General features: G+C 44.4%; 1 pseudogene; it reads right to left on the bottom strand.

Annotated features, from left to right (window-relative positions):
• Positions 1-3,376: 3,376 nt before the first annotated feature.
• Positions 3,377-5,561, bottom strand: LOC147973540 (uncharacterized; annotated as a pseudogene).
• Positions 5,562-13,359: the final 7,798 nt, after the last annotated feature.

Below are 13,359 nucleotides of genomic sequence, written 5' to 3'. Positions count from 1 at the left end.
AGCATCAAACCGCTGCACATGCCAGTCCATCCTTCTGCTTTCTTCTTCATCAAGTACTGCATCCACAACTTCTTCTTCCTCAACCTGGCTCTGGCCAGATCAGCAGAGGAGTCCGCTTGGCTGACTCCCACAGCGAAGAGATGAGCCTCTCCACGCGATCTCTTGCAGCCTCTTTGCATAAAATCTTCCATTGATCGCAGAAGCCTGCAATTTTCCTCAGAATATGCAGGGGACTTTGTTAAAATACATATCATTCCTGCATCTCCAGATAACCCAGAGAGTAGCTGAAATAAGCATATTTTCAGCTTGCAGGGCTTTGTGTTTCTCCCACAACTTAGTCATATTGTCAAAAGTAGGCTGGAGCATACATCCTGAAATGTAATGAATATTCCTCCAAACTTCTGTAGCCACAGCACATTCAAAGAACAGGTGATTACTATTCTCATTTTCAGAGCAAAACAAGCAAGAAAGATCATCTAAGTGTTGTCTCTTGCTCAGATTTCTCCTAACCAACAGCTTATTATGTGCCATTAACCACAAAAAGATATGAATATTAGGAGGAACCTGAAGCTGCCATATTTTTGGGATATGGACAGGACAGATCCCTCTAAAATTAACTATACCATACATAGATCTAATAGATTAACTCCCATTAGATTCAAACTTCCAAATAATGGCATCATCTTCATCATTCAGAATGATAGCTTGTGCAATGCTAATTAAGTCAAACTAGAGGTGTAGTAGTCTATTGTCTACACACCTTCTGAAGGTGATTTTAAGATTAGTACCATCCCAAAAGTCAGCAATAGGTTGGTTATGTTCATTAGCAATAGTGTATAGCTTCCAGAATTGGATGGCTAAGCTACAAGATCCAAACCAATGATCTTCCCAGAACTTAGCTCTCTTCCCATTGCCAACCTTCCATTGATATCCCATCTTGGCTACTTTAGCAACCCATAGGACACCTTTACAAAAAGGAGAGGAGGAGTTGCTATCAGGACAAGAGAAAATATTTGGGTCCTTAGTTCTATATTTAGCATCCATAATTTTCTTCCAAATCTTCTGGTCCCCTTTTTGATATTTATCTATTCATGCTGCTAGAAGGCTTAGATTCATATCAGCAATATTGGGTATGCCCAAACCCCCATATTGCTTCTTTTGAGTCACCAACCCCCAGCTAGCCAAATGATATTTATGATGGCCCTCATAATTGTCCCAAAAAAAGTGCCATCTGAGAGTTAACCAAGTTTATAGCCCACTTGGGAAATTTTATCATGCTCATCAGATAGGCAGGAATACTAGCCAAACAAGACTGCACTCGAATTAATTTTTTCTCATATCCTAGTAATCTCCCTCTCCAGCCAGCAGCTTTTTTCAAGACCTTATCAACCACAGGTTGCAGGTCTTCTCTTTTTAACTTGGAGTGGTGGAGGGGGAAACCAAGGTATTTAAGAGGGAAGGAACCTAGGGCACAAGACAAAGCTTGAGCAACACTGTGGGCTTCCTCTTCACTAACATTAATAGGAACAAGGTCACACTTATGGAAATTAATCCTTAGCCCTGACATTTGTTCAAAACAAGCCAGTAACCATTTCAGGTTTTTTGCAGAATTGATATTATTCTCTAGGAACAAGAGGGTATCATCTACATACTGCAAACTGATTACACCCTAAGGGAAAATGTTAGTCATTAAGCCAGATAACAAGTTATTCCTAGCTGATTTATTAAGCATTCTGCTGAACACATCTGCCACCAAGTTAAAAAGCATGGGTGATGCAGGGTCCCCTTGTCTAACCCCTTTGAAAGTTTCAAAGAAATCACTATTGCAATCATTAATTCTAACCCCTACCGATCCTTTATATAGGATAGATTCAACTTTACTCATCCATTTTGGGCTGAATCCTCTTTGATACATCACTTTTAGCAGGAACTTTTTGCTAATTCTATCATAAGCTTTTTCATAATCAAGCTTAAAAACAAAACCTTCTTTCCTATTGATCACAGCATCATGAATAATTTCATGAGGAGTAACCACACTTTCCACTATGTATCTACCTTTAATAAAAGCAGTTTGATTTTGGGAAATTAAATCATCTCCCACATCTCCTAACTGATTGGCTAAACATTTAGCAAAGATCTTAAAGCTGCAATTAGATAGAGCAATAGGCCTGAATTTTTGAATAATATCAGCATCAGGCTCTTTTGGAATTAAAGTGAGCAGTGATAAGTTCAGTCTATATAGATCTAGAGAATCATTGTTCCAGGCCTCTACCATCAACATCAGGTCACATTTAATAGTTTCCCAAAAATGTTGATAGAATAAAAAAGGAAAGCCATCAGGACCAGGGGCCCCTTCAGCATATGAGCCAAAGACTGCCCTCCTGACATCCTCCTGTGTAATATTGGCCTCAAGCCTCACATTTTGATCCTTAGAAACCTTTTCAGAGGGCTCCCAGAAATTATCATCTAATTCTATTTCTAATGTTTCTTCTCTCCCAAACAGTTGTTTATAATAATCTACAACAACATTAATAATATCTTTAGTATCCTCTACAGGACCATCTGGACCCCTCAGCATACTAATCTACTTTTTCCTCCTTCTTTGATTAGCCAAAGCATGGAAGTAAGCTGTGTTTCTCCCTCCTTCCAAAATATTTCTCTCTATATATCTTTGTCTAGATTTGATTTCATCCAATCTTCAAATATTTTGGAGATCTAGGGTAATTTTGTTCATCCTAGTTTTAGAAGGTGGGGAGAGTACCTTTGTCTCAGACTCAATATCCATTAAATCATACTCAGCAACCAGCTGTTGCTTATTCGTGTTCTTTTCAGCCTCATAATTGGCATTCCAACCTTTGCACACTCTCCTAAGTAACCTAATCTTGTATTGCCATCTATCCATAGGATCAGTAATGGAGCATGATTTGTTCCAGGTTTTTCTAACCAGTTCATCAAAACCTTCTACCTGCAGCCACCATTTTTAAAATCTAAATTGTTTGTCTCTTGGTGGCTGTATAGCTCCAGTATCAAATACTAGGGGTGTATGGTCACTACCCACCCTAGGGAGGGCTTTCATTTGCACAGATGGGAATAAATTTTCCCAACAAGTGGAAATGAAAATCTTATCAATATTAGCCATCACCATATTATCCTGGTTATTGGCCCATGTAAATTTCCTAGTATAATTTTTCAGTTCAATGAGGGCATATTTATTCACCCAGTCATTGAAAAGGGTTACCCAATGTAAATTAATAGCCCCAGTACTTTTTTCTTCACTACTCCTAACTAAGTTAAAATCTCCTCCAATAATGGTAGGACCCAGCCAGGCTTCCATAGTATTATGTAGCTCATTGATGAACTCTAGTTTGAGATTATCTTATGCAACCCCATATACAGTTATAAATCTCCATATTTTACCATCTTTCCTATCTTTTATTAAGCAAGCAACAGAGAATTGTAGAATATCCACAGATATAATCTCAAAGTCATCTTGCTTAACTCCAACCAGGATCCCACCTGCAGTACCAATAGCCGGCATCCAGTTCCAGGTGAAATCACTATTTGGATCAAGAACTTTAACTTGATCACTAGAAAAGAATCCTTCTTAGACTCAGAAAAACCAACTAGGTCAGCATGGGTATCTCTAATGAGTTTTCCCACAACACTAAGTTTTTCAGGCTTATTCACCCCTCTAACATTTCAAATTAGTCCTACTACCATTGATAAATTCTAGTTTTCTACAGCTACTTTTCTTACCAGACACTATTTCAGCCCATGTAGGTGTATCACCAGCTGTGTCACTAATGTGAACACTTTCTGGCCCTACAATTAATGAGGATGTTTTTTTGCTGTCCTCAAAGCTGATATCTAGATTAGTAGGTAAGAAGCATTCTGGATGAGAATCTTTAAAAGTAGATAGTCTATTATCCTCAATCAGCCTAATGGCCTGAATATTATGAGAGATAGTATTATCATCATCATCACCTAGTTTCAGACTAGCTTTCCTAGCCTTAGATATTAAGTTCGCATCATTGAAAGCAGAAAAGGAATTGGTGTTTTTGTTACCTTTTGGTATCTCTAGATCCTTGAGCTTTTTGAGATCTGCAGCTTTCTATATTGCTGTTCTTCCATCCCTTCTAACTCTAGTACTCATCCTGGGCGCCACAATGGGGCCCCAATTTTTGTTTTGCCCCTGTTGTGGCTGTTGGGTGTCAGCTCCTGTGTCTTTTTCTCTTTCAGATTCTTTATCAAACTACTCAAGCAACTGCACACCAATATTCTCCTCAAGTAGCTTTTTCTGCAAACTTTTTGACAAATTCTCATCATTTTTCAGACCCAAAATAACACTTTGAACCTTCTTTTCCAGTGTGTCCATTAGGTCCATGGGCTTCTGGGAGTGAGATGGTGTTCTTTGAGAGTTATGGCCAGGCCCTTTAGTACTTGATCTTGTGCTTTTATCTTTGTCTTTGTCAGTCTCCATATTTCTTGGTTCATGTAACTGCAGGTCTTTCTCAGGATCCCCTTCAAGTAGATCATCATCAGAATTTTCTGTCTCTTGAGCACTAGGGCCAGCAGCCTCCACATTTGGGGCATTCTCCACTAGGAAAGATATAAGGTAGAGCTCTTTATCTATTTCTACTAGTCTTTCAGCTGGTATCTTAGAAATGTCCCTGACTGCAATCTAGACCTTGACTTTTTCATAAAAGCTTCTGAAAATTTCATGCCAGTCCACATTGACTAGCACACCTAGTATATAGGCAATTTGAGAGATCACCTTCCAGGTAAGTTTGTTGACAGGAATGCCCACCATTGTCACCAAAACCTCCTGTAGCTCAGCATAAGAAACTTCTTCTCCATCCCACTTGTCAAATGAAACAGTCACTCCTTTTTTCCTAAGATTAATGGAAGGGAGCTCCACTAGGTCCTTCACTTTCTTGTGGGGTGGGAACCTGACCAGGAATCTCTTCTCAGTCAGTTGTCTCACCTGCCATGGCCAGTTGGTCTTCCATATATCAGAGAAGTTGTGCTTCAGTTCTTGAGTGGTGATGGAGCCTTCCTCAATCACTGCCACACATACATTGATAAGGTTCAGCCATTTGGTGGCATTTTTTCCTTCAGATTCAATATGGAAAAAACCCCAAATCAGCATCAGCACTTCCAAAGTACTGGGCAGTGGCTTGTGGTTTATACCACTCCAAACAGTTATCCATATGGTGTCCAGCCTTGTGACAGATAAAACAATTTTTTGGTATTGGGCAGGTGCCAACAAAATGAGATGGCTCACCACAGTTTTAGCAGATGACATCTTTCATCTTTGGATCATAGTTTATGATAGCTTCCTCTTTTCTTTGGTTGCTGTCAGACTTATCAACACTATTAGACTTCCCCTGCTGATCTTTTTGAGAATTGAAGCTCTTGGTTTTCTTCTTCTGCTGCAAGTTCTGAGAATTTTGCTGTTGAGTGCTTGACTGCCCTTCTCCCAGATTTTGGAACTGAGGTCCAGGCTGAAATTGCAAAGGGGGAGGCCCAAACTGTTGCTGTTGCTGCTGCAGAACTGGCATAGCAGGAAGGAACTGTTGCTGCCACTGATTATACTGGGGGAATTGAGCCCCTTGCCATGGCTGCATCCCTTGCATCCCTCCCTGGTTATTGAATTGATGAATTGGCCCAAAATTACCTTGATGTGGTCCTTGTATTCCAAACTGGCCTTGGGGGTGGAAGGCACTCATCTGCGGCACCATCTGTGGCGGCATCTGTCCTTGGCTCAAGGAGCGGCCCTGGTCACCTGATGAGCGGAAGGCATCACCATGACCAGCCCCTCCTCCACCTCCTCGACGGCCACCGCCACGATTTCCAGCCATCCCACTCACTACTTCCGCGTATGTTGCTCTGCCAGAGATGTTCTTCCACAGATCCTTGGAGTAGCTAATCTTCTTCGCTTGTGGCAATTTTTCTGTTACTCTAGCTGGATAGCAGTCCTCGCCCTTGAATTGCTTGGAGAGGAAAAGATCCCTGTCGATCCAGACTAGCCTACCCCTAGCGGCAGGAACCCTAGGTCTCGTTGGCGAGGGGACGGACTAGAGCTGCCCATATATATCCACAATCTCCTCCTCCCCACCCCGCGAAGACGCCTTTCTATGATGCACTTTATCATGCTGGAAGCGGGTTTCACTAGCCAATTTTGACTGAGCAGCGTCACACTGACTGACTTGTGGGGCCCCGTATCCAAGTTTCTCCCCAAATCTCACCGGAGCCATGTCTTCAGCTCGTCGGCGCAGTCGATTTGCCGCCGCAGCAACCCTGAACGGAGATGGACGGCATGGAGACCCGTACCTGACCAATCCTGATCGCAGGGGGATGCTGAAGCTGCCGACGACCACCTCCCGCCGAGCATCTCTTGATCCTTGATTCACCATGGTTCTCGACGGAATGGCCGCCATTTCGCCCTCTGAACTCGCGATGTGGATGCTGCTTCTTCTGCCGCCCAATCCAACACCTGCTCTGGGTCGAGGTGTGTTCCCAATTGGAACAGTCGGTCTGCCTCCTCTTCCGTCAATCTCTCCATGATTCGCTCGACGAGATCCAACTTGTATTGACGTGCCTTCTCCACCGCTCGCGCCGCCGCCTTCTCCGCTCTGTTCGCCGACTTCACCATCGCCTCCAGCTCCTCTAACGACGCCCTCCACTCGCTCGAGCCGCTCATCCCGGTTTGAATCTAGTGCCAAAACAACACCCAGACCAACCCTGGGTCCAGAGCGCTCGAGCGAGCGGAGCCGCGATTCCTTCGCCGTGCCGGAGACCGCGCCGCCGGAGTAGATCGAGGGGAATCGGTGGGTGGTGGTGGTCGGAGTTGAGGGGGATGGTGGAGCCACGGTCATGGGAGGGTTCTGACCGCTCGTTTCACTTGCCTCTTCGTGGAAAGGCCAAGGTTGGGCGGTGAAGAATGTCATGTTGATCTGTTGTGGTTTGCTGTTTCTTTATCATGGAGATATGTTGCAATGGGATGCTTTAATGTTGCTAAAGTAGGGTAGTTTTTGCATGGATATCTTTCTTGGTTTATCTCTTCTCGCATGAGTCTTGTACTTCCTCCTGGCATCCGAACATGGAGCATGGCGTGGAAGCATGTGCCGTCGCCTGGCTTGTTCCACACATCGATCAGCTAGCCATGTGCGGTACGTCTCGCATGCATGACTCGAAGCAAATCGATCAGCTAGTGTTCTGCCGGCCGGCCAAAAGCACACGCTAGACAAGCCTGCTCCGGCTTACTCGTAAATTAGTACTCCAGCTTGGTTGTGCGTTGAGTAAACTAAGGTAGTAACATATTAATAATGATTACACAGAATATCTCAGCGCAAATGCATGCATGCATGGTTGCTGTTTGGTTGTCTAGAAGAAATCTGGCTCAACTTTTTTCTGTCCGAAGATTCTAACATGTAATCACATTGAAATAATGTAAGATGATATATAATATACAAAAATATCACAGCTATATAAATTTCACATTGCATCCAAGCAGAACCTGGTGCACACATTGACGAAAGATTCTACTACATAGGATATAAAAAAGGAGTAGTGGACAAAAGAGACACAAGAACATTGACAGAAACTTGGATTATTACGAGGCATGGAGCGAGTAGCAGCAGTACGTGCAGCAGCATTACACTATGCACTTCATGCTGCTCCCGAGGTAGCACGGCACAAACCCCAGAATGCCGAATCTGCTGCCGCGGCACGGCCAGCCGACCAGCCCAAGACATGTCATCCGGTCGTTGCTGATACCAATGCCGATGCAGTGCTCCTCCTGCTTCCCATGTTGCGGCGGTCCGGCGGCCAGGCACTGCGAAGCAAAGCCGGCGTCGGCCACGAAGCACGCCAGGAAAGTAGACTCCTCGATGACGGCACTCGTGGCCAGGCACGCCGCTGCCGCGTTCGCCAGGCAGGTCAATGTTTGATCGTTGGTACCGATGCCGAAGCAGAACTTCTCCGCCTCTAGCCCCGTGGCCGGCGCGTGCGCCGGCGCCAATGTGCCGGAGGCATCGGCCGAGCAGAGTAGCAGCAGGAGGACAAGTAGGGAGCGGATGAGGGCCATTGGTTTGTTGGGTGTGTGGGCGCAAGATTGAGTTTCAAGAGAGGTGTCTGATTTATAGAGATATATTTGGTTGGACAGCACCAGCTACATAGATATCCTCCTTTCATAGGGGAGCCCAAAATGCATGCTGTGTTGCTTTGTGGACAATGCATAAGCTACCACATGCCTCGTAAGATATTGTGAAACCGACCGAACAGAAATCTCATAGCTTGCTTGCTAGCTAGGGGTTGTACTATGTCGGCTAAGCCTTTTACATATTAGTTCGAGTTTTGTTGCTTTGGCTACATATATATTGCAAAATTCCCTTATCCATCGCTTTTATCCAGGACTGATTGGTAAGACCTTTTGCACTAAAATCAAAGAGGACGAACCACAGATATTATGCAAGTTTAGCAACGCACAGGGAGTGAGTCATATAATTGATTGGCACCACTGTACATGCTCGTTGGATACTTTTCATCAGCTTCCATTGGCGTCTTGGATCTGTGTTCGTTCCTGCTTGAGATCGATCTTGAGGGAGGCTGTCACCACTTGACCGTACGTCCTTAGGATTGGGAGATGGGACTAGTGAATCCGTTGTGTGAATAACCATCAATCTTCACTAGGTATTTTGGTAGACAGAGTAAATACTAAATACTGATTCTATCTATAAAAGTGGATTTGTCTTTCAAATGTAATGAAGAGCCCTGTAAGTGAAGAAAATAACCTGTCACACTCATTCTCTCCTGAAAACCGAAGAGAAACAGTAGGCTCGAGAAGTGTCAACGCAATATGAACTTTCTTATTCAATACTTTGAGCTTGACAATGGTTTTACTAACGACTTTGTCCTTCTACCCCGCAAAAAAGAACGACTTTGTCCTTTACCCATATGCATCATTGTAGGAGTATTTTACTCTACCCGTGATGGTCTCTTTGAGTCCGCATGTGAGGTGGTGGTGACCATTGCGAAGAAGCTTTCCCACGACATGAACTACAAGGCGCGTGTGGGCTGCGTTATCAATTATTTTGCAGAACACCACAAGGTTAAGCTCGATAAGAAGGTAGCCCAGTGAAAGCGTCGGACACGTGCGCAGTACATACAGATTGGTCTATGTGCTTATTATTGACTAGATATGCCCGCCAATCTTTTTCATTCATGTATGCTTATTACTATTGTATATGTAGGCAGATGCTAGCTCTTGGTGCGCCTCCAATCCCGGATGCTTTCAGTTGATGGTAGCTAGGTGGACAAGCAAGGACTACTACAAGAAAGAACATGCAGATGCATCGGCTCGGAGTGCAGTGATGGGTGGTCCAGCGCACCGTCAAGGCAATCTCTTCCTCAAAGGCGTCATGCGAAAAGGGGTGAGAAAAAACATTGGTTATCCTTGCCTTTATTGATCTCAACTAGCGGGGCATGGCAGGGCGGCCGTGAGAGAGCCAATGCGTGTAGAGCATCATATGTTGCATCGGACATCCACATATCTCAAATTTTGATCCTCAAAATAATGCAATCCATACACGTCGATCATACAATACAAATTGTCCAAAATCAACAGTTCAAAACAAAGCAAAGCAAATCATAGTTCAATAAACCAAACATGTCAAAATGAAATCAATGTCCGAGCGTGTCGGATGGCTTCGGATCACTGGCCGGGCGCCTGTTCTAAGTGGAATGCGTCCTGCTCCGCCTGCATCCGGGCTGCCTCCTCGGCCTGCATCCATGCCGTAACCATCCTCGCCGCCTCGTACTCCCTATGGTCGTTGACCTCCTTCTTGTCCGCAAGCCACTTCTTCACATGCTCATCCAAGAGGTTTCGTCCGCCAACATAGATCCTCGCATTCTTCGCGTCCCGTGTGAGTTGCAACCTCTCCTTCTCAAGCTCTATGTCGCCAAATGTCTTGGCCTTATTGAATTCTCATTTCATCGCTGCCTCTTGTTTCTGCAACTCGATCTTCTCCCTCTCAATTTTGAGCTTCTTCTCCGCCCTCTTCCGGTCCCACTCCATTATCTCCTTTTGCGCATCCAACTTGAACTTGTACCTATCCTCCTTGTTCTTCCTTGCCGAAAAAATGCCCGTCCATGTGGACGACATTTTTATAGCCGCGACGTCATGGGAGGCACGCGCCTTCTCCCACTTGTTTCCCATGATTGGAGGTTATCCTTTGGCAGGGTGGCTTTTGAAGGAAATATGTCCTAGAGGCAATACTAAAGTTGTTATTTATATTTCCTTATATCATGATAAATGTTTATTATTCATGCTAGAATTGTATTAACCGGAAACTTAGTACATGTGTGAATACATAGACGAACAAAATGTCACTAGTATGCCTCTACTTGACTAGCTCGTTGAATCAATGATGGTTATGTTGCCTAACCATAGACATGAGTTGTCATTTGATTAACAAGATCACATCATTAGAGAATGATGTGATTGACTTGACCCATCCGTTAGCTTAGCCCGATGATCGTTTGGTTTGTTGCTATTGCTTTCCCCATAACTTGTACATGTTCCTATGACTATGAGATCATGCAACTCCCGAATACCGGAAGAACACTTAGTGTGCTATCAAACGTCACAACGTAACTGAGTGACTATAAAAATGCTCTACAATTGTCTCCGATGGTGTTTGTTGAGTCGGCATAGATCAAGATTAGGATTTGTCACTCCAAGTATCAGAGAGGTATCTCTGGGCCCTCTCGGTAATGCACATCACTATAAGCCTTACAAGCAATGTGACTAAGAGTTAGTTGCGGGATGATGCATTACGGAACGAGTAAGAGACTTGCCGGTAATGAGATTGAACTAGGTATTGAGATACCGACGATCGAATCTCGGACAAGTAACATACCGATGACAAAGGGAACAACGTATATCGCTATGTGGGTTGACCGATAAGGATCTTCGTAGAATATGTGGGAGCCAATATGAACATTCAGGTTCTGCTATTGGTTATTGACCGGAGATGTGTCTCGGTCATGTCTACATAGTTCTCGAACCATTGGGTCCGCACGCTTAACGTTCGGTGACGGTCCGTATTATGACTTTATGTGTTTTGATGTATCGAATATAGTTTGGAGTCTCGGATGTGATCACGAACATGATGAGGAGTTTCGAAATGGTCGAGACATAAAGATTGATATATTGGACGGCTATATTCGGACACCGGAAGTGTTTCGAGTGATTTCGGAGAAAACCGGAGTGCCGGAGGGTTACCGGACCCCCCCGGGGAACTAATGGGCCACATGGGCCTTAGTAGAGAGAGAGGGCCGACCAAGGCAGGGCCGCGCGCCCCTCCGGCTCTAGTCCGAATTTGACTAGGGAAGGGGGGCGGCGCCCCCCTTTCCTTCTCCCTTCTCCTCCCCTTCCTTCCCCCTTCCTCCTCCTAGTTGAACTAGGAAAGGGGGAGTGCTAGTCCTACTAGGAGGACTCCTCCCCTCCTTGGCGCGCCCCAAGGGCCAGCCGGCCTCCCCCCTTGCTCCTTTATATATGGGGGTAGGGGGGCACCCTAGGACACACAAGTTGATCATTGATCCCTTAGCCGTGTGCGGTGCCCCCCTCCACCATAATCCACATAGGTCATATCATTGTAGTGCTTAGGCGAAGCCCTGCGCCGGTAGCTTCATCATCACCGTCATCACGCCGTCGTGCTGACAAAGCTCTCCCTCGACACTCAGCTGGATCGAGAATTCGTGGGACATCACCGAGCCGAAAGTGTGCAGATCGCGGAGGTGCCGTACTTTCGGTACTAGGATCGGTCGGATCGTGAAGACGTACGACTACATCAACCGCGTTGTCATAACGCTTCCTCTTACGGTTTACGAGGGTACGTGGACAACACTCTTCCCCTCTCGTTGCTATGCATCACCATGATAGATCTTGCGTATGCATATGAAAATTTTGAAATTACTGCGTTCCCCAACAGTGGTATCAGAGCCAGGTCTAGGCATAGATGTTATATGCACGAGTACAACACAAAGGAGTTGTGGGCATGGGTATATACATATTGCTTTCCGTCACTAGTTGATTCTTGATTCAGTGGTATTCTTGGATGAAGCGGCCCAGACCGACATTACGCGTACGCTTATCGGAGACTGGTTCTACCGACGTGCTTCGCACATAGGTGGCTGGTGGTTGTCAGTTTGTCCAACTTTAGTTGAATCGGATTCAATGAACAGGGTTCTTACTGAAGATCAAAAAGCAATCACTATACCGCGTTGTGGTTTTTGATGCGTAGGTAAGAGCGGTTCTTGCTCAGCCCGTAGCAGCCACGTAAAACTTGCAAGAACAAAGTAGAGGACGTCTAACTTGTTTTTGCAGGGGATGTTGTGATGTGATATGGTCAAGATATGATGCTAAATTTTATTGTATGAGATGATCATGTTTTGTAACACAGTTATCAGCAACTGGCAGGAGCCATATGGTTGTAGCTTTATTGTATGAAATGCAATCGCCATGTAATTGCTTTACTTTAACACTAAGCGGTAGCGATAGTCGTAGAAGCAATAGTTGGCGAGATGACAACGATGCTTCGATGGAGATCAAGTTGTCAAGCCGGTGAAGATGGTGATCATGACTGTGTTTTGGAGATGGAGATCAAAGGCACAAGATGATGATGGCCATATCATATCACTTATATTGATTGCATGTGATGTTTATCCTTTATGCATCTTATTTTGCTTAGTTCGGCGGTAGCATTATAAGATGATCTCTCACTAAATTTCGATGTATAAGTGTTCTCCCTGAGTATGCACCATTGCTACAGTTCGTCGTGCCGAGACACCACGTGATGATCGGGTGTGATAAGCTCTATGTTCACATACAACGGGTGGAAACCAGTTTTGCACACGCAGAATACTCGAGTTAAACTTGACGAGCCTAGCATATGCAGATATGGCCTCGGAACACTGAGACCGAAAGGTCGAGCGTGAATCATATAGTAGATATGATCAACATAGTGGTGTTCACCATTGAAAACTACTCCATCTCACGTGATGATCGGACATGGTTTAGTTGATATGGATCACGTGATCACTTAGATGATTAGAGAGATGTTTATCTAAGTGAGAGTTCTTAAAGTAATTTGATGTAACATCCCAAAATTTTAAATTTTGGAATGTTATAATAAATAGATAGATTGATTGATTGTTTGATTGTGGTGTGATTGATTGAGTGAAATTCGAAACTTTTGAAAGTTAAATGAGAGGGAATAAAAGGACTTTCCCAAACTTTCACCTTTTCTTTTGATCACCGTGAATTCAAATTCTTTTCAAATACAAAACCCTAGA

The sequence above is a fragment of the Triticum urartu genome, chromosome 5A (assembly GCF_056163025.1).
Source record: "Triticum urartu cultivar PI428250 chromosome 5A, HENAU_Tu73, whole genome shotgun sequence".
In the NCBI taxonomy this organism is placed as follows: domain Eukaryota; kingdom Viridiplantae; phylum Streptophyta; class Magnoliopsida; order Poales; family Poaceae; genus Triticum; species Triticum urartu.
Note: the sequence above shows the minus strand (reverse complement) of the source record. Positions and strands in the feature narration are given on the sequence as shown.